This window comes from Acomys minous (genome assembly GCF_964271855.1).
Source record: "Acomys minous genome assembly, chromosome: 4".
Taxonomy (NCBI): Eukaryota; Metazoa; Chordata; class Mammalia; order Rodentia; family Muridae; genus Acomys; species Acomys minous.
In genome coordinates, this window is record NC_140486.1 from 110,999,425 (window position 1) to 111,020,065 (window position 20,641).

A 20,641-nucleotide genomic window follows, 5' to 3' on the forward strand; every position below is an offset into this window, starting at 1 on the left:
TGTTCTAGGTTCTACCAGCAGCTGTTAGCTCTTCTTAACATCTCCCTGGGGTGGGCCAGGCTGCCTTCCGGTGGGCTACCTACAGCATTGCATCTGTTTCACGGCCTGACACACGTTTCCCGCTCCTTCCACTTGGTTGATGTCTCCATGCTCTTCCCTTCTTTTGCGGGGGGGTTAGGCCTTTCTCGGCTTCCTTCGCTTATCTCAGCGAGCTGGACAGTGTCACCTCTTTGGTCACCAGCCTGCACGTGCTAACAATGCACCTAGCTCTGAACACGTGTCCAAAGAAGGAGTGAGGGGTCAACGGATGTGGATTAGTAAGACTTGGCGGAAAGGAAGGTGCTGGCGTTGTTCTACCAGCCAGGACTGGATGCAAAAACGTGACTCTGGCTGGATGGTGGGTTCAGAATCCAGATCCCGCGAGAGGGGACCCCGGGGCAGAAAGGCGGCGCGACGCCCGGTCGCTCGGTCCGATGAACCACGCACCGCCCCCTCGTTCAATCCCGTGGCCCTGCCGCAGCGACCACCGCCGCCACCGCCCACTCGCCCTGCGCTTCGCTCTTGGCCCCACGCGGCCACCGTCGCTCTCTGGAACGCTCGCTCGTGACCCGGAAGCGCATTCTCCCTAGCAACTGCGGGTCTGCGGCGGCGCCGGCCTCCGGGGAGCGACGGTGAGGCTCCTGCCCCCTCCCCCTGCGCACGCCCCGGCCGCCCGGCCTGGCTTTCCCGCCGTGCCGCGCTGGGCGGCGGTCAGGGCCGGCGGTCAGGGCCGTGCGCCCTCCCCTCACGGGCCGCCCAACCCCGGCGCCTCTGGTCGTTTTACGTTCGCCCCAGCCGGGCCTCGGGCCCCTCGCTCCCTGCGGTTCCTTCTTTTTTTTTATTTTTATTTTTTATTTTTGTAGTGTAGTTGAGTGTGAGAGGGGGGAGACGGGACTGGGGCCGGTGTCCGGGAAGACGCGCCTTCCCGAGGCTTGGGTCACCTGGGGACGTGTTCCCGTGGGTCCTGATGGAGACTAACAAGGCTGGCGGCGCCTCGGGAGTGCCGAGCCGCAGCACGTGTGGACTGTCTGAGCTTTTAAAAAGCGATACACTTTATCCATTCTCTGGGGCCGTAGAGACTCTTTTTTAATTGTACACCTTGAACTGACCCCGGGAGTTAGCGTTCCAGTTCTGAGTGAGCTGTGCATGGCTTATTGTATCGTAGGAGCTGTGGTGGCTTCCAGTTCCGTACACAAGGACCGTCCTGGGACTTGACTAATCTTGGGGAGGATTTAAAATCGAATTTACTACGTTGAAGTCGGGCCAGGTGTAAAGTTATCTCTGGTTTACACTTCAAAAGATACAGTGGCACTGAAAACCTCCTTTGAGTTTGGACAAGTGGCACTAAGAAATCTTTGGACATCGCTGGTAACTACTGATTGTACTTAATAAAATGAGGGAGTGAAAACAGGCGAACAGTTTCTGGAGTTATTTAGGGGTAAGATGCAGGCGCTTATGAAGACCCACCATTCAAAAGCACCGTTTCATTTCAGTTAGTATTAAGCACCTGTAGTGTTAATGTCCTTGAAATAACTTTAGAAGACATACGAGGTTGTACACATTGCACCATTGCGAAAACAGTTAAGACAACATTTGGTTAAATACAATCTATGTGGTTAGAGGGTGGAGAAATAAATGTTGGCTGGAACTTTTCAGAAATACGTTTAAGGATAAGACAATAGTTGATTTGCCTCCAAAATATAAATACGCTATGCATTTTTAAAATATTCTTTCGGATTTGGGAAACATTTCCACGTGGTGTGCTTTAGTTCTTATTTAAAATTCTAAAATCACTCGATTCTGAGCCATTTCTTTCAAAACACACCACGTACGAACCTCTCTGGTATTTTTGAGATCTAAAACTAGTGCTTTGCCTCTTAGAGATCCTTTGCTTCCACAGTCAGTCATATTTCCATAAAGCAGCAGTTTACGTAGGGTTGCTGTTTAATAGGTACTTAAGAGTGTTGTGAAATTTTGCTCTCTATTTGACTGATATTTTTGAGTGTTTCATATGTGGCTGGCACTGTGTCAGGAGACAGCAAAAACAATGGTTACTCAGCAGCTAATTGCTGTGCTTTATCTGTGGTGAGCCCCTCCCCCACCTCCTGTGTTTAGTTTATCAGTCTTTGATGCTCAGCACTTGACTTAACCTGTAGAAGGACGTCAGTAGTTCACATAAGGATTTTAGGCTATTGCTTTGCAGATCTGCCAAAGAGAAAATTACGAATAGGGATAAACTCTTAAGCCCTTTCAGGATGTCTTATTGCTTGCTTAATATTGTATTGCTTAATCCAGCTATTGAACAGATACCGGACTGTCCACCTGGTACCAGGCACTGTGCTTGGCTGTGGAGTTGAGAATGAATGCAGATGTGATCCCTGTCTTTAGCAGCTGTTGTTAAGCTGTAGTTTCGATGTAGAGAAGGGACAAATGCGAACTACAAATGGAGGTATTCAGGACGCATAGGAAAAAGGAAGTGCTTTACTGAGAGTGGTTAGCGGGGCAGAGGTCCTGTGATGGCAGGGAGGCAGGAGGGGATAAGGGACACAGGCATTAGAGTGGGAGCTGGAGGCATGTAGAACAATCTGGTAGGACAGAGGGCTGGGGCCCTGGAATGGGGCCAGATTGTGCTGGGCCTTGGAGGCAAGCTGAATTTTTCTTTGTGCTTTGAATAAAGGGAAGCCTCTATGGAAGGTTTTACTTAGGGACTTAGGCTGTGGGGATGACACAGTATGTTTGTGTCTGAATGGTCCTCTTTGTGTTTCTACCACCGTGTTTAGCTTTTGTATTGTTTTCTCATTCCTTGTTCTTCAACTTACTCCCTATGCTTTATTTTGTAAATTTTAATTAAAAAAAAATCTAAATTTACATTTATTTGTGTGTGCACAGGTGTGAGTGTGTGGTTGTGAGGAGGCCTGTGGACGACTTGTGGGAGTCTCTCCTACCAAGTGGGTGCTGGGGATTGAGCTCAGGTTGTCAGGCTTCCTGACAAATGCATTTACTTCCTGAGCCGTCTCACTGCCTCTCTCTCACGCTTTATCATAGTTGGAGAAGTCCCCATATCCCACTAGCAAGATGTACTTATCTTGGGGGAGGGGTGGGAAGACTTGGGGCTGGAGAGATGGTTCAGCTATTAAAAGTTGGCTCATAACCGAAAATATAAAACAGGCCTATATAGTTATTGATTAGAAATATTTTTAATCAGTAGTACGGCTTGGGAACTAGTTTTTGTGTCTTGTTACTCTTTTTAAAAAGTTGCAGTAAGACATATAATATAAAACTTACTGTCAGGCTGGGCATTAGCTTAGTTTATAACCAAACCACACCAAACCCACCCCAACCCATGCCAAATAAAAGCCAAGGTAGACAGCCTCTGAGGAACAGCACCTAAGGGTGACTGCGCAGCTTTCAGGGCCATGCGCCCATCCATAGAGTCCTAATTGGTTTGAGGCGGTAACTTTTTAATGCCATGTAAGGTATTTCCAGAGCAGTTCATTGCCTTCTTGCCTGCTGTTGGCACCCACATTCCACTCTCTGTTGTCATAATCTTGGCCACTTTATATGTTTTTGTACTGCACCTGCGTCTGTTCTTCCATCACTCCATTCAGTGCTGTCAGTTCGTAAATACTCAACTTTTCATTCTAGTCTTCAGACTTTATTTACAGAGCCAATGTGGAAGAATTTTGTTTTTTTTTTTTAAATCTTCTTTTTGGTTTGTGAGCAAGGTGGGGAGCCCTGATGGCTTGGGAAATGGTCCCTTTCCTTCAGTTTTTTGTTTCAGTTTGTATACAGTTGGTATTTGTTATACAGTTGGTATTTGTCAGTATTTATTAGTGTTTCTTTTTGATCTGGAGTACCCTTATGGGAAAGTTTTCTTTTTCTTTTCTTTTTCTTTTTTACTAAAATCTGCTTACTTTAGTGAAAATTATTCATGATATCTGTTTCTTTTTGAATGAACTTTTGTTGTGCCTTTCATTGGCCTTATTAATTTTATCTGTTTTGTTGAATTTACTGCTGTGCTTGGTTACCTTATTCTTTATGTTGCCAACCTCAGTACACATTGCATCATTAAGCATCCTTAAAAAATAGAATCAGTTACCCCAACCTCTCCCCTTTCATGTAAGTGTATGTATGATGTGCATGTGTGTGTGTATAATTGTGGACACGTTTGGGTGCACATGCACATGTATGCACATGCATGCGAGGCCTGAGATTGATGGGGGGAATTATCCTGATAGATTTTCTGCCTTACTATTGACGTAGGGTCTCTCATTCAAATCCAGAGATTGCTAATGTGGTTAGTCTTGCTGTCTGATTTGTTCTGGGGGATCCCTTGTCTCTTCCTTCCAGACTTGAATACAGGCAGCTGCCACACTCACCTAGCACTGACATAGGTTCTGGGAATCTGAACCCCTTGTCCCGTGGCTTGTTTGCAGGGCAAGGCTTGAACCACTGAACATCTCTTTAGCTCAGTGTCAGTTACCATTTGAATTACACACACACACACACACACACACACACACACACACACACGCACACACACTCTATATCTACATCTATATTTCTATATCTTTGAGTTCCAGGACAGCTGGGACTGTTACACAGAGAAACCCTGTTTAACTCCTACCCTTGCCCTCCAAAAAACCCAACCCAACCAAAACTAACAAATGAACAAAAAAAAAAAAAAAACAAAACAAAAAAACCCAAACCCAAAACGCTTCTTTATGGTTACACCTGCAGTGAGTTAATTTTCTCTTCATTTCTCTATTTGTGCTCATATTTGCATCTATTATGATTTTATTTGTTTTAAGGAGTTCCTTTAAAGTTTCTATTAATGGGAACTTGCTGGTCATTGTTTTAGCTTTTGTGTGTCTGAAAAAGGTATTTTCTTTGCTTTGGAAAAACATTTGCTAAGTAATGAATTTTAGAACCTCTCCCAATCAATCACTTAAAATATGTTGATTTATTGTTTTCTGTCTCACTTGTTTGTGATAAGAAAGCAGCCAACATCCTTTTGTTTCTTGGTACATAATATATGCTTTTTCCTGTGGCTGCTTTAAAGATGTTCTCTTTAAACTGGTTAAACCAAATTGATTGTGATATGTGTTGGGTGTTTTCTGTATGTTCCTTGTGTTTGGTATCTTTCCTTATGCTCTTTGTGTTTGAACTTTTTGATTTGTGATTTAGTAGTTTTCATCAATTTTGTAAAATTTTTGGCTACCAAGTTTTCCAGTATTTTTCTTTCCTATTCCTCACCCTTGTAGATTTTGATTAAATATATATTAGGTTGCATGAGGTGGTTCTGCAGCTCACTGGTGCTACTTATGTTAATTTCTCATTTGATGTTTATTGCTGTATCTTCATTCACTAGCCCTTTCCTTTTGCAGGATCCAGTCATCCTGACATGCAGCATGTCTTTACTCTTAGACCTCAGAGTTTTACATTTTTATTTGTGTTTCTGTGTATGTGTGTGCTTGTGCACACATGGCATAGCATGTTTGTAGAGATCAGAGGACAACTTTGTGGATTCAGTTCTCTTTCCATCTTTCCATGGATTCCAGGAGTAGAACTCAAGTTGTTAGGCAGATGTGGCTGGTGATGGCCTGCTACCATCTCACAGACACAGGTGCCAGAGTTTTTAATCTCTAGAGCTCTGATTTGGAGCTTCTGAATATTTGTCTTGTCTTTTCCTCTAGCCCATCAAGATATAGAGTGTAGTTCTAATAACTACAGCTTCCATGTCCTTTGTTGTAACTGCGAGGCACTTCTACCCCAAGTGTCTTTTCTTCCCATCCCCATTAATTAAATAAAGAGTGCATGCAAGCTGATGATTTCCTTATTTTGTATATTCAGAAATTGGAGCTGAAGAAAATTGGTAGTTTGATTTGGTCAAGGTCAGACGGCTAGTGGTTCAGATTTAAATTTGGGTCTTTCTAACCGTATAACTTGATTCCAGCAAGACAAACACTACAGAAATAAAACAGGAAATGAGTAGGGGAGGCACCATAACAGAGTGTGCAGCATCATGCTGCTTATAAAAGATTTCCAAACATGCAGGAAGCATTTGGGATAAGCTTTGGAAGCTGGGCAGTTCTTCAGGTCTCTGATGTGAGGGAAGCATCTGAGGGGTGTCCGGGTGGGGAGGAAGGGGCAAGGAGAGCGCAGTCCAGGAGGATTGGATGTGTATTTGGCTGAGAAAGCAGATGACAAAGGAGTTGGACTGAATTGTAGGTTTTTGTTTTTTTGTTTTGTTTTGTTTTGGGTCTGGCTTCAAAACAGTTTTCGGTATGTCTTTAGTTACTGTATGAGTCTGATCCAGGGCAGGCATCTTTTAAAATTTGCCTTCATTACTCAGTACAGTCTTGCACATAATTAATTCACAGGTTTATTGATTGATTGATAGCATGTTTTTTTTTTTTTACTGTTACTTAGTTATTTTATTAGTGCTTGTGATTGAATTGCTCATTGTATGAGAGGTCTTAAATCTTGTGTTCATAGAATTCCTTCCAAAGAAGTCAGCATACTTTATGCTAATTCATTTATTGATTATTTCAGCAGTCAATTTACTATACCCAAAGGGTATCCCAGTATCTTAGAAATTAGAATACAACTTCAACTGTAGAATCATTGGGTAGCTGTTTTTTTGTTTGTTTTTGTTTTTGTTTTTCAAGACAGGGTTTTTCTGTGTTGCTTTGGCTGTTCTGGCACTCACTCCGCAGATCAGACTGGCCTCTACCTCAGAGATCCACCTGCCTCTGCCTCTTGAGTGCTGGGATTAAAAGTGTGCCACTACATCCCTGTTCTATTTTTTTCATTAACAATTAAACTTTTTTATATGTGTTGTCGTTTTCCTTGCATATATGTCTGCGTACCATGTGTGTGCAGTGTCCTCAGAAGCCAGAAGAGGGTATAGGATCCCTGGAATCCTAGTACAGACAGTTGTGAGCTGCCATATTGGTGCTGGGAATTGAGCTAGGATCTTCTGGAAGAGCAGCCAGCTCTTGAAAAGCAAAAACAAACAAACAAACATAAACAAAACAGACAAAAATGTTTAAAATCTAAATTACATTCTATCTTTAGTGGGAATGCTACTAAGTTATACCACAAATATTATGCTTACTGTTTTTGATAGATATGTATTTTAAAAGAGATTTATTTATTTATTTATATTATATATATATATATGTCTGTGTGCCAGTTGTGTGCAGTGCCTGTGGAGACTTAAAGGGTGTCAGATCCTCTCTAATTGGAGTTATAGATGGTTGTGATGCACCACATGGGAGCTGGGAATTGACCTTAGGTCCTCCAGAAGAGCAGCCGGTGCTCTTTACTACAGAGCCATCGTTTCATCTTCTTCACCTTATCTTTTGAGGCGGGGTCTTTCACTGTTCTTGGGGTTCTTTCATCTTCGCCACCCCCTCTTAAGATGCATGCAGCTGTGCCTAACTTTTTTTTGTTGTTGTTGTTGTTCCCCACAAGCGTCTTAGGGATTAGAACTCAAGGCCTCATGCTTGCACAGCAGACAATTTACTGATAGAATATCTTCCCAGCCCCAAGTTTTTCACCTTTTTCTGTTCTTTGGAATAGCTTAACACAGGAAGCAAGATATTTGTCTTTGCATATGTTTATGATAGACTATGTATTCAATGCTTACTATTTTAGTCTTTTCAGTTAAATCTGCTGCTATTCTGCCTGGTCACTGTCAGATTTGGTGGGAAGTAGGGGAGTAGCAAAGGGTTGAGTTCATTTCCTTTACCGGTATCGCTAGCCATTGTTTAGTATCATAAAGTGAAAATCCTTATCTGTTGAGGAACCACCTTTAACATACAAAAATCTGCATTTGTTTCTTTATTGCATGTTTAAGCATCTCCTAAAAGTGACCAGTGGTAAGGTTATTTGAAAACCAATTTAAAAAGTAATTCTTTTTACTATTTAGACTTTGGTCTGTTTTTAATAATGAGGCCTTGCTATAAACTTTTTAAAAAAAGCCTTTCTTGCCTATTTTGGAAAAGTTGCTGAGAGGTTTTTACTGGCTCTCCTGAGCCTGTTTATGATGGTAAATTAATTTGCTGTTCTAACAAAATATAATTTAACCAAGTATAGTTGTCTCTCATTTTCTTTTCCATTTTATGTTACTGTGTGTGTGTTTGTGTGTGTGTGTGTTTATGTATGTTAATCACATGCATGCTTGGTGTCCATGGAGGTCAGAAGAGGGTGATGGATCCTCTAGAACTGGTGTTATGGTTGTGAGAGCCCCTGTGTGGGTGCTGGGAACTGAACCCGAGTCCTCTGCAAGAGCAGCAGGTGTTCTTAACTGCTGAGCCACCTCTCCAACCCTCTGTTTCTGTGGCTCCGGAGGCCTGGAGGAGTCTGCTGATGCTTAAGTCCCTTATTTGGAACACTGTATTTGCATGTGAACTGTGCATATTCTTTTGAAATCACCTCTAGATTAATTATAATACCTAACAAAATCCTTATATAATTGTTTACCAAATAATGACAAGGAAAAAATGCATGCATATTCAATGTTTTGCCCCCCTTGGTTCTTTTCAATCTGTGTTGGTTGAATCCACCAAGGTAAAATTTGTAGATTTAGAAGGTCCAGTGTACCACTGAATAGGTTACATAACAGAAATTTACTGCCCAAAGGTCTGGAAGCCAGAAGCTTGACATCTAGGTTTTGGTAGAGTTGATTCTGTTCCGTCTTGCTCCCTCTCCTAGCTTCAGGAGGTTGCTGGCAATCTCTGGCATTCTTTGGCTTTTAGACACATCATTCTGATGTTGCTTTAATCTTCACATAATGTTATGTCTGGGGGTGTGTCTGTGTTCTGATTTTCCTTTTTTGTAAAGACAACAATCATTGGGTATGCCCCGACTCTTATATGATAGCATCTTAGCAAATTACTTCTGCAGAAACCAAATAAGTCACATGCTGAGATGCTTCAGGTTTGGGACTTCAACATGTGTTAGTCAGCTGTGACTGTAACAAAACATCTTAGGTGACTAATTTACTTTGGCTTACAATTTTGGAGACCCTGTTGGCTCCGGGTCTGTGGTGAGGTATCACATCCTAGTGTGGGGGTGCATGGCAAACCTAAATTGGATATGCCATGACCAGAGAGCAAAGGAAAGAAGTGGAAAGAGGCCAGGATTCCATTACCTTCTTCAAGGGCTTGTCACCAATAACACTGGACCTTTTCCTGGGCCCTGCTCTTAAAGCGTCTGCCACTTCCTAGTGCCTCTAACACATGCACTTTGGGAGATATTTAAGGTCATAGTGACAGCGCTCTCCTTGCTCCTGCAGACAGTTCAGCTGCCTGAAGGAGCTGGTTGGACATGGCTGGTAGTGGTTTAGAAGCCACTATCGTTTGAAACTGGGTCTAATGTGAGGGACTCCTGACTAGGAATAGTTGGAGTAAATAGGGGTCTGCTATGTACTAATCTTCAGTGACTGAGAACATGGAGTTTGTCAGAGAAAGAAGCCTCACAAAGGCAGATTGTTTCTGAGGCCCGAGGAAGAATGCCCTGGTAGAGTCTCCTAGAGCTGATGAAAAGAATGGAGATTCTGAGGTAAAATAAACCATAGATCCTCACCTCCGAAAACTAGCTTAGGCGTGTTCCAAGTACAGTCGTCCTTAGTATCCATGGGGTCTATATATAATGCTTCAACTAACAGCAGATCAAAGTCATTAGAGTCTCACCTTCGCTGAGCTGAGCAGGTGTGGATTCTTTTATTCTGTAGTCAATACATGATTTGCAATAGGATTTATGTGGCATTGCATATTATAATGAATATAAAGACAGTTCTTTCACATGCCTGTATGCATGGGTTTGAATGTAGTTCTCTGTGCGTGCGAATGTACGTGTGCGCATGTGCACATACGTGCATGTTTGTGTGGTGCCTAGAGGATAGCCTCTGCTATCATATGTAGGTAGGCCACCTATATCCTTTGAGATAGAGTCTCTTATTGGCCTGGAACTCACCAATTAGGCTAGGCTAGCTGCTAGTGAGCTTCAGGGATGGATCCTCTGTCTGTGCCTCCTGTGATGGGATTACAAGCGCCAGCTAGTATGGCTGCTGTTGTTACTTGGGTTCTGGGACTGAGCTCAGGTGTTTGTAAGGCAAGTGCTTTACTGACTGAGGCCCCTCTTCCCCTGTCCAAGATAGATGGGTGGACATAGACACAGGTACAATCCTGTTTAGGATAAGGGACTTGTCATCTTTGGATTTTGGTATACATGAGGGTCTCAGAACCAGTGCTCCAAGTAGGAAGACTATGTTTAAGGCCTTGAAAGACTGTGAACCATCTTTAAAGCTCTTTTTTGAATCTTTAACTTCTTTTTTTCTTTCTTTTTAATTAAACATTTTTTATATTTCACATAGACATTTATATTATTATACATATATACAATAAACTACCTATAGCAAGAAGAACCATGACACAGTCAGGAATTATATAAATGTTACATTCTTAGTGTTTTAGCTATTTGTATTTGGCAGCTTTGAAGAAAAAATCTTTCCTATCTTTGTGCTTCTAAAATTCTGAATGTAAATCAGTCTTTATCACATCTTATCGTTATCAACTCAAAACATCTATCTAGACCTAAAAACATCTTAACCCCTAAACAACTAAGCTTCATTGTAAAACTAAGCTGCCTACCTGGTCTTTAACCCTATCAGAGACTTGAGAAGGAATGAACTTGATTACCTGAGTCTGCCAGGAGTGCAGGTTAGTAGCTTTCCAAATGAGAAGATGACAGAGACAGTTTGCTACCTGAACAGTCACCCAAAACTCTCTATAATAGTGGAGCATCTTCTTCAGCCTTCTGGCCCAATATATCTGACAGACATATTTGTGAGGCAGGATCTATTGAGGACTTGCTTACCCTGTCTTGGCAGAGTTTGACCATCGACTCTGCCTGCATCCAAGCTTACCCTTTTTTAAGGCAGAATTCTGTCTGTGGTAGAAATGTGGACATTTTGCCCAGTGGCTTGTTTGCCACATTTGAAGCTATCTCCATAAGGAGGTTCTTTGATGCTTATCATCCTCTTAGAGGTAGGTTGGGTGTTGCAGGAGTTAACCTGTCTTATTGTCAGGGAATCTTTAAAATAATAAAAAGATTTTTAAATGCCATATTCTGTATGTCTCTGAAGTTTTTGAAGACCTTATCTATTTTACCTTATCTTTCTATAGAATCATATCTATCTGTTGCACCTAAGATGTATATTCTTGCTATAAAAGTAGACTAGTAACTGATATGACGATGATTTGATCAACTAACAATTAACTTGTATACCTTATTTATCCTAAACAGCCTGAAATAGCACTTTTAAAGTATTGGAAGTAAATCTTGTATTATAATTGAATTATATGAGTATAATACCTCATATTAGAGTAGAAATATATCTAATGAATCTTTAACTTCTATAGTGAAGGAAGAAGTAGAACTTGAACAATGGAAATGACTGAGGAGTGAGGATGTGCTTGGGCAGGTGAAGTAGAGAATGCTGTTTTGGAGACACTTGCTAGAGACAGGTATTACATCCAGTAGAAACACTGTATGTGAGCTATGCAAAGACAGAAAGTACAAATGACATTCTTTAGAGTTTTCTGATTGATCACTAGAAGTTTTTTAATTTCTTTGTCACAAACATCCCTTCTGGGCTATAATTTTTAAAAAAAATATTCTGGGCTATAATTTAAAGGCTAGTTTTGTGTATTGTATTTGGATACCATTGAGCAACTAGGATGCCTTTTATGGGGATTATGTTGGATTTCATAGGTAGATTCTATTTATGATTGATCATTTAAAAATACTGTTTATATCGCCCTTCAGGTAGTAATGGCTCCTTTAGACTGCACTGAAAGCAAGCACCAACGCCATCCATAGCCTTTGCTTGTTCTTAGGCTAATTGGAACTGGAATGCCGTTAGTGCTTTCATTATTTATAGTATTTTCTGTTTCTATTTTTTATATCTTTTTTTTTCTTTTGGTTTTTGAGACAGGGTCTTTCTGTGTAGTCTTGGCTGTCCTGGAACTCACTATGTAGGCCAGATAGACCTGGAACTCACAGAGATCTGCCTGCCTCTGCTTCCCAAGTGCTAGGATTAAAGGAGTGTGCCACCACACCTGGCTATCTTTTTTTCTTTTTAAACTGTATTTTTGCACTAACCCTTTACTTTTGTTGTATGTATCAGTAGTTTGTTCCTTTTTATTGCTAACTGGTATTCTGTAGCATGCATGATCATTCTGTTCTGCTTTGGGCTGTTTGAATAAAGCAGCTGCGAGAATTCATGTGCAAACATACATGTTCATTTCTCTGGCATAAGTGCTCAAAGTGCATTTAGATTCTCCTGTGGCTAACATTTACTTTGTTTCTGCTGTCTGCCTTTCCTCATGCACACGCGCGCACACACACACACACACACACACACACACACACACACACATACACACACACACACATACACACACACACACACACACTACAGTTTTTCTCCCATAAGTGCTTGTGAGTAATTTGCATAAAGCATTATCTTCAAATATTTCGGTGAGTGTTTACAGGAGTAAAGACATTTTCTTACATATGCACAGACATGATCAACTTAATTTAACATGGATACTACGTCTGTCATGTCCACTGTCTCCTACTCATCAACTGATACGAAGGTCTCTCTTAGTATCTTTTATTCTCTTTCCCTGTTTTAGTATAGTATGTTATCTTATGAACTATTCAATACAGTTTTACAAGTACATTTTATTTGTATTGGCTCTTATAGGCGATGGAACCAAGGCAAAGAGAGGTGAGACACTTGGTCACAGCTCTTAAGAGATAAGAGGCTGCATTGAACTCTCAGGTTTTGACTCTCAAGGTCTCTAAACCATGGAGCTGTGTGGTTTTCCATTAACCTTTTAAATTTCTAGTAGCAATGTCTGGCCTTCCAGAAACTGATGGTTTAGTTTTTATGTGTTGCGGGCATAAACAAGTATTCCTTCATTTGTTTGAGAGTATCTGTTTGGTGATAACTAGACACTTTGTCTCTTTCAAATGGAGCTAACACTGAGTCTGCTTTGCACCTGATTAGTGTCTCTGTTACTACTGTGCTACTACAGGAAGCTTTGGGCGTTTGGGAGGTGAGGAGGCCCTGGCAAGATGCCTGCTCTCTGCCCTTTAGGTCAGTTAGGGATTATTTCTCTCAGGTATCCTTCAGCGCTCTGCTCAGTCTTTAATACCTCACAGAACGAGCTTCCTTCTCTCTGGAGCAAGGCAGTTTGTTCATCTTTATCTTGTCTAGGCTTTGTTGGAGGCCACTCCTCATCAGCAGCATTATCAATTGCACGTGTGTGGGTTTGCCAAGCCTGTAGTTGCTGTGGGAACTGTCTCTGTGTTTCTTCCCATCTGCATTAGTGCACTGTGTGCCAAAGCTGTATGAGTGCAGCTTGTATAGTTCACATACACCCAGAGGCAGCAAGATCTCAATGATGTAGCTTTTTCAGCGACAGACTGAATGCTTGCAAACCGAAGATTTAAAAGTAATCATCTGAATTTCGAAGCCTTTCTGTGGAGCTGGCCTGTTCTTTGACCCTCTGCTCACAATATTTGCACAAACACAAACACTGGCTTGCTTCCCTGGGTATATAGGCCATGGTTTATTTTGTCTACCCTAGACATGGAGATTCGAGGTGAGTCATAGTTGTGCTTCAAGAAATTTGGAATTATTTAAGTTCTTTGATTATTTATTCATTCATATTTAACTGTACTGCATGTACTCGACATTGTTAAGCACTGAATTCATAGGTTGGTTCTTATGAGTGACTGTGCTACCAATGGGTTATTTTTGACTCTGTCTGGATTGAAATTGTGAGTAGGCAAAGGGTGGCTGATTTAGTGTTGGTGGCTCTGGGCTCTTGAGTGCTGAGAGCCTATGGGCTAGACTAACAGGCTTATGGCTCTGGATCCCAAGGATTAGAGGCCTATACTTCCTCGCTCTGGAGGCCAGAAACTTGCAGTCTTAGATTTAAGTTGGGGATTTATTGTTCTGAGCACTAACTGTTAGTGGTGCTACACTCTGGCCAGGGAACCACAGTTCATTGCAGTGGCTAGGCACTGGTAGCAGCAGCAGCAGACAAGATGGCCAGTGTTACAGTTCTTAAACCCTGAGAGTCTGGACCCGTGGCTTCTAGGACTCTTAGATCTTAGGGCTTGGCAGGTTCCTGGATTATTCTAATTCTCATTGTTGTCGCTTTACAACCGTCTGTCTCTTACAGTTTTGGGTTTCTGCTTCCCCTCATCATCTAATACTGTCCTCTGTCATCTCAGCCGCCCTACTCCCTGCAGCGTTTTAGTCTTCGTTTGCTTTCTGTAAGTTATCTGCTTTCTTGCCAATGCCATTTCCTCTTTGCACTGTAAGTTTAGCTTGATGTTTCTACTATAAAGGTCACAAGTGGGCAAGAGAAGACTGTTGGGAGAAACTTTCACAAAAGATGTTTCTTACTTGATTACAAAGTAAGCTGTATGGTCTGACTGTATAGTTGAGAGGATGTGTGTGGGAGGGCATATGTGTAGCATGTAAACAAAGGATTGTATTTGTATCATAGTGTGGTGTCCAGTTCCAGCAGGCATAGGCCCTGCAGAGGGACCTGCCTCAGGCTTTGCGTGTTTACTTGCTTCTTGCTGAGGTACTGAGGAGTAACTTGAGTGAGTGAGAATAACTTCAAGGTTATCTAAAGGTTATTGCGTCTTGACTGGAATGCTGCCTTCCAAGGCCAGTACAAGCTACTGGGAGCAGTTGTGAGGGGAACAAGGCCTCCTGGAGCCAGAGTTGTGGCTTTCTCCACAGTGTTCCTGGCAGCTGGAGTGTTCTCAGAGTGATAAAGTGTCTGAAGTAGCCGGGCTGCCTCGAGGTCAGTCTACCCAGTTGTCAGAGCTGCCTGGCTGATGGCGCTCTACTCCAAGCTGCCAGGCACAAGTATATATAGTCTATCTACCTTTATTCAAAGCCTTGAATGGGCCACTCCCAGAAGTTTTAGTGGTTTGCTCATTTACAGGAAAAAAAGGGCATTTATAATAGACTTAAAGCTCAACATAAAACTAGTGTTCTCAAAGCATGTAGCAGTCCTTGAAAGTAGTTAGCAGGCTTACCAGTGCCTGGTCCCTGTCCCAGGGCCCTGCAGAGTTGAATCTCTTTGATCTAAGTGGTAGATTTTGCGAATAGGAAATGTGGAAAAGCTGCAGACCATAGGATCACCATCTTCCAAACTCACACTGAAAGATGCAAATGTAGAAAATAACTTCTTCACATAAATGGAGGCTAGAATCAGGGTTGGCTTTACTGGGCCTCTGAGATCTAGAATCAGGGTTGGCTTTGCTGGGCCTCTGAGATCTAGAATCAGGGTTGGCTTTGCTGGGCCTCTGAGATCTAGAATCAGGGTTGGCTTTGCTGGGCCTCTGAGATCCATCACTACAAGATGAACAGACCAGTCTAGAATTGGCAAGTTGGCCGAGGGACCATTAAGCTGCCCACATTTCACTGAGTCTAGATAGTAAACTCTAGATGTCTGACCCTTTATTGATTAGAATTTTGTGTCCTGCATTTCTCTATATTTCTTTTTTCTTTTTCTTTTCTTTTCTTTTCTTTTTTTTTTTTTTTTGAGACAGGGTTTCTCTGTTTAGCCTTGGCTGTCCAGGACTTACTTTGTAGACCAGGCTGGCCTCGAACTCACCTGCCTATGCCTCCCAAGTTCTGGGATTAAAGGCATGTGCCACCACACCCAGCGACTCTCCAATATTTCTTGAATGATACTATTTACTTTTTTTCTGACTGGGCATTTTGAGATACATGTTTGTGACTTTGTATGACTTCTTCTAGGAGTGCTGTCCAAGACATGATATAGACCTTATGTTGTAGGCCAGAATGTGGCTGAGTCTGTAGGTAGTAAATTCTAGATGTTTGAAGTAGCATCCCTGAGAGCGCTAAATGTATTATAGCACCAAGGAAAAAGTAATGATGACTGACCTAAACAGAAGCAACTTTTGTTAACTTACTAACCCACAGAAGCCAGCTTTATAGTAATAGTCTGTGTTAAATGTAAAGAATGTTTGGACAAACACTGACATTTTATTTGAAATGGTATGAATCTGGGGAAAACTAGTTTCAACTCACGTATGCTTTAGTCATTTTGTTCAGCAGATTGGAGGTTATGAAAGTCACATATTTTCCCAAATTGCCATGGTTAAATTGGCCGTGTAGGCAAGCTTTGCAGTCCTCTTTATGTCTTATTATTTTCTAGATGATGACATTTCAATAGAAGTAGATTACCATTGAAATGATGTACATGGCTGATAGATGAGTTATTTTCAGCTCTCATTAAGTAACTGCTTCTCTAACACTATGAAATTTGGTTTGTCCCTATGGTAGTCCTGCTTCATACACTTTACGATTTATATAGTGAAAGCCTTAAGTAGTTTTTTTCTTTTATGAGCTCACATGTGCACATGTAATCATGTATGTGTGTAGAAGCTGGATGACCATTTCATGTGTTGTCCGGGGATTAGGGTCTCCTTGGTCTGGAGTTTACCAATTAGTCTAAATTGGCTGACCAGTGAGCCCCAGGGATCCTCCTGCCTTTCCTCCCTGTCACTGGGATTATCAATGTGCTTCACCATACCTGGTATTTCTGTATGGTTTCTGGGGATTGAACTCAGGTCTCTGTGCTTACCGAACAAGCACTTTACTGATGCAATCACCCCTTAGCCTAATAGCAGTAGTTGTTATTGAGTTGATTGCTAAGTAGGATATTTTGACATTGTGTCTGGGCCTGGTGGAATAGGCCTATAACCCAAGCTAGCCAGGAGAATTACAATTCAAGGCCAGCTGTGGTGGGCAACTTTGGGACACTCTGTATTAGAGACACGTTGTAAAGAAAAAAAATCAAAGAGGTGGGGAGGACTGTTGCTGCAGCTCAGTGGCAGAGCACTTGTCAAGCACCCATGAGGTCTTAAGTTAAATGTCTAGTACCACAAAGACAGATAGAAAGAATGTTGACTTTGTAACTCAAAATTGAGAGTTTTAAAAAGGAGATTAAAGAGTTTTTTTAAAAAAATCAATTTATTATAATTTAAGATGTGTATGCTTGTTTAAGGATAGGTGAAACCTATTAGCTATTAATTAATAGTTGTTTTGATAGTGAACATATGGATAATTAATCATTCAAAATATTTCCTACCTCCTCCCCCCTTTTTTTTTGACACTGGCTCTTTGTAGCCTAGGCTGTCCTGGAACTTACTATGTAGCCCAGGCTGCCAAATTTACAGTAGTCTTCCTCACTCAGCCTCCCAAGTGCTGGGGTTATGAGCATGTGCCACCATGCCTGGCATGAATATGTTTTAATTTAATTTAATTTAATTTTGGTTTTTCGACACAGGGTTTCTCTGTGTAGCCTTGTCTGTCCTAGACTCACTTTGTAGACCATGCTGGCCTCAGACTCACAGTGATCTATCTGCCTCTGCTCTGGAGTGCTGGGATTAAAGGCGTGCACCAAGTTTATTTAAAAACTTTAAATTACTGCTTTTGCATATGTGTGGTATATTTATTAGGGCTTCTACTGTTGTGATAAAACATCATGGCCAAAAGTTTCTTAAGGGTAAGAGGAGGAAAGGGTAAGAATTGCCACAGTTCTGCTAATCCTGTTTTTTTGTTTTTCCTCAGGAGGAATGACTTGTTGATCAGTGTGTGATGATTTATTTTGTGACCTTATGAGCATATTCTTTGGGTTTCAACCTTGCCTTAGGTATGTTAACTCTCTATAATAGAGTATAGGATCTGCCCAGTGTAGGCCAAACCCTTAAAGTTTTCGTTTCTAATTTCCAAAACAAGATAGGGCTGGGCTGGGGCAGTAAAATAAGAGAAAGAAGAGGCATTGTTAGCTGTAAGATATAGTTAAATGCAGTTTAACTTTTTTTTTTTTTTTTTTTTTTTTTTTTTTTTTTTACAAAATCTCACACATAGAAGTAAAGAGAGCAGTGTATTTACCCCACCCCATTATAAATACTCAAAAGTCAATATTTGGGGTACATTTGCCTTATTCATTTAAAAAATTTATCTTCCATTTGCTGACATACTACAAAAATCCCTGGCATCATTTACACACTCTCTCTGCCTCTTTGTCTCTCTCATCCAGCAATGTGAGTATTTTCCATATGTACACTATACTGTTGCTGTACCTAATACAAAGTTGCCTATCCTTTGTTGCTATCTACTATAGAAAGGATATTAATGAGTTTTTAAGTTCTTTGAACATGCAGGGAGTGTTCCTCCTTTGGTCTCATGCCTTCTGCCTAGAAGGGTGTGTTCTGAGATACTTACATAGTGGACTTAGCTCAAGATAACTTTCTCAAAAGAAAAGAGGTGTTTCTTAATCAGATAAAGGTAGTGTCCTCTTTCCACATTGTGTTCACTGGTCGTGTGCTCAGTGAGTCATCATTCTAGACTGTGTAAGGACCATGAAAACAGGGATGTGGTTGGTCATGCTTATTGCTCTCCGTTCAGGGCCAGAAGAAGGCATACCATGTAGTAATGAATGTCTATAAACTCAACATTAATAATGTATGATTCCAAAACCTACTTTTGTAACTATTATCTTTTCCTACAACTGATGTTTATCCTAGAGCCTTGCTTTTCTCAAGATCTTTAGCAAACAGCTGTGTTAGCAGAAGTGCTGGGTTGTTGTCCCTTTCAGGACATTTAATCTTTTAATTCCTCAAAATGTTTTGCAAAATATAAATGAGTAAAGTCATTTCTGACCCATTTAAAAGGCTGTTTCATTGACATAACTCTCATTTGAGATCACTTTTATTTGGACTTGCAGTTAATAAATCTGTTTTTGGTTTATGTGAAACAGGATGGAATGATCTTGTAGTCCACATCCTTTAATTGATTATCTGAATAGTTTAAATGAATGCATCATGTATTCATTCATGCAGAGGTGCTTAAAATTGTTATATTGTCAGTTGTTAGGAATATTGTTTAGAATGAGGAAAATGTTAATTCACTAAAGCAGATATGACTAAAATGTCACAGAAGGGCTGATCATAGGGCTCAGCAGTAAAGAGCAGCTGCTGTTCTTCCAGAGAACCTGGCTCGATGCCTAGCCCCAACATTGTGATTCACAACTACCTGTGACTTTGGTTCCAGGGAATCTGACGGCCTCTTTTGGCATGCACACAGTGCACAGACATACATGTAGGCAAAGCACCCACACACATAAAATAAGATTAAAAAGATTGAAAAATGCAGTATTACAAGGGCATAGTGTATAGTGGTCCTAGGTTTGCTGTTCAGCACTGAAAAGTAAGTAAGTAAATACTGTAGACCTACAGGAAAGATGTAAGAGTAGGGGCTGGTGAGATGGCTCAGTGGCAAAGACACTTTCTACTAAGCCTGATGATCTGAGCTCAATCCCTGGGACCCATATCGTAGAAGGACTCCGTAAGTTGTCCTTTGACCTTCTCACACTTTGTGTGACATGATTGTAACAGAAACTACCAGCCCATGCACTCATGTGTACATGAAGCAGAAAAAAGAGAATGGCACAAAGGGGAAGATGGTTCAGTAAAGTGTTTACTTCATAATCACAAGGACCTGAGTTAAGAGTTCTGAGAACGCTATACTAGGCTGGCCTTGAACTCAGGTCTGTCTGCCTCTGTCTCCTGGATTAAAGGCATGTTTGTATTCCAGCCGGATCACATAGACCTAGAAGGTCTTTGGATGTGATCTCTTGCCAGAACAGCCATGTTCTGAATTAACATTCCTCTAGAGGTTGTCTTCTGGCTTTCAGATGAAGGCACATGTACAAGCTTGAACATACTCAAGAATGGTACCAAGAATTACTCTGGATTCTTTTTTTTCAAATCACATTTCCCCTGCTAACATTTTACCATCGTCTCTTTGATATCCCTCTTGTCTCACCTCTCCCGTATTTTAGCTGCTTGAGAGTCAATAACAGAAACTTAAAGCCATCATTTTTTTTAATAACCATTGCGTAATTAACCCAAATCAGGAAATCAGGACTGACACATTGAAGACCGTGAATAATCTTTAGTTCTTACATTCTCCTACTCATGCTCATGATAGCCTTGAACTTACTGCGCAGTCCCCTGCTGGCCTGAAACTTGAAGCAGGCGATCCTCCTGTCTGAGCCTCCTGAGAGCTAAACACTGTTGAAAACCATTAACAGTTAGTTTGTAGCAAGCCTATCCATCTGGATTCTGCTGATGCTTCCAAAGTGATGTGTTTCCCAGTGTATCGGCCCAGGAGGCAGCTGCTGCTGATTTTGTGGGTGTTCATTTTGACCATTTGCTTAGAGTGGGGCTGCCAGAGTTCGCCATAGCCCAAGTCTGATTTTCTCCTTGGACCTGCCCAGCATCTCCAGGCACTTTGAGACCATTTAGTTTTCTGTTTCTCCTTAATCTTCCACCATCACCTTTAGCACTGACTGAGGAACATGAGTTGTTATAATTGCCAGTGGTAAATTTTCAATTCTCATTCCTCCCTGCATTTGTTAATTGGATTCTGCTATCAGGAAAGTCTTGCCCCTTTTAT

At 41.4% G+C, this 20,641-nt stretch overlaps 1 protein-coding gene across 4 annotated transcripts in view; it reads left to right on the forward strand.

Moving 5' to 3' along the window:
- The first annotated feature begins 384 nt into the window (after positions 1 to 384).
- Positions 385 to 20,641, forward strand: part of DIS3L2 (DIS3 like 3'-5' exoribonuclease 2) — a 317,418-nt gene continuing 297,161 nt past the window's right edge. The window contains exon 1 of one of the 4 annotated variants that reach the window (XM_084779161.1): positions 385 to 671. The gene's annotated coding sequence lies outside the window, so the exon portion shown is untranslated. Of the gene's footprint in view, positions 672 to 901; positions 1,408 to 17,749; positions 17,832 to 20,641 lie in introns of those variants that run through there. The other 3 variants (XM_084779164.1, XM_084779163.1, XM_084779162.1) reach the window with 3 other exon arrangements.